The sequence below is a fragment of the Cynoglossus semilaevis genome, chromosome 3 (assembly GCF_000523025.1).
Source record: "Cynoglossus semilaevis isolate Cse_v1.0 chromosome 3, Cse_v1.0, whole genome shotgun sequence".
Classification (NCBI taxonomy): Eukaryota; Metazoa; Chordata; class Actinopteri; order Pleuronectiformes; family Cynoglossidae; genus Cynoglossus; species Cynoglossus semilaevis.
Genome location: NC_024309.1, coordinates 7,734,548 through 7,735,939, shown reverse-complemented (window position 1 = coordinate 7,735,939; position 1,392 = coordinate 7,734,548). Strand labels below are relative to the sequence as shown.

Genomic DNA, 1,392 nt, shown 5'->3' with positions numbered 1-1,392 from the left:
TATAATCCTGCTTAGCTCCGATTAATAAAGATAAGTCTAAGTCTACATAAAATTGTTAATAATTTATATATTTCTGTATATATATATATATGTATGTTTATGTGTGTATATGTACACATAGGAGTCTGCTGCCCCGCGACCAGGTAACGGATAAGTGGACAGAAATGGATGGATGGATACACACACATATATATATTTACATATATACACATATATATATACTCTGTATAAATATATCTTTCAAACGTTTAAAATTATGAATCTGAGTAACACGGGAAAGCTCCTGTGTAAGTCAACATTTGTTCATATGACCAAAAAAAAAACCCTTATTTGTATAAATAGCTGGTTCGAAATGACAGAAAAAATATTCAAAAGCATAGCTCAATATTTAGCTGAGTCGTTGGATTTAGGGATTAGGATTTAAGTCATTGCCATGAATTCTGGCAGTGGCCAGTGGAACACGACGGGAGTTGTTTCGGTGAAGCCTTTCTACTCAACAATATTAATTTGTCTACAGTCCCTTAATCCATTTGGCGACGTGTCAGTCAGCTTGTCAGCCATCGACTTATTCACTGCCCTCCGCTCGGTGATGCTGGTCTGACGCAAGCCGGGCGTCTAACCAGAAATTGAAAACTTCCGCAAATGTACGCTTGGTGTTGACATGGTATGTTAGGCTCAAACTTCCTCGTGGAAACAAGTGTTTCGACGTCATTAGAACAACAATAAGTGCATGGGCATTTGTACATATATATATATATATATATATAGACACGTATGTAAATATATATATAATAATGGAAAAGGCTATAATTTCTAAATTTGGATCCATTTTTAATAGCTTGTCAGGGGTCAAATAAACTGTGTCTGAAATGTGCGGCAACAGTCATAAAGCTGCGAAATGTTTCTCTGAGGTTAAACAGACATTTAACTGGGGAGCATAACAAAGCAGCTTCTCTTTCATTTCATTTTAATAATGGCCCGTGAGATGGGTATGTAAATGAGGGTGAAAAACAAAGCTCCACACTGCTGCGTGTGCACAAAGAATTTATTATTATTATTATTTTATTTTTTTTCAAGACGGGAGTTGCCGAAAGAAGCTCAATTCATTGACTTTGCAACTGACATACCGACAACCTTTTTTCCACCTCAGGCAGTGTCAATACTTTCCTTTTTTTGCTGCGACTGCAGAGGAAAAATTCCTGATTTTTATTTCGTTCTTGGAGGATTAAAAATGTCACTGAGAGGAACCCAGTGTTTCCCAATTTTAATTTCTGGGGGCCGATATTTTAAAAGTCACAAACCTTTGCGACCCATGTCAATAAACGTTATTCGTAAACTCCTGGGAAACATGATGCGCGACGACCCCCCCCCCAAAAAAAACTCTTGCGACCC

General features: G+C 37.2%; 2 protein-coding genes across 3 annotated transcripts in view; both read left to right on the top strand.

Moving 5' to 3' along the window:
* Nucleotides 1-1,392, top strand: part of mkxa (mohawk homeobox a) — a 1,121,182-nt gene that overhangs the window by 289,113 nt on the left and 830,677 nt on the right. The gene's annotated exons all lie outside the window — the stretch shown is intronic.
* vav3 (vav guanine nucleotide exchange factor 3) overlaps nt 1-1,392 on the top strand; it is a 46,663-nt gene that overhangs the window by 18,307 nt on the left and 26,964 nt on the right. The gene's annotated exons all lie outside the window — the stretch shown is intronic.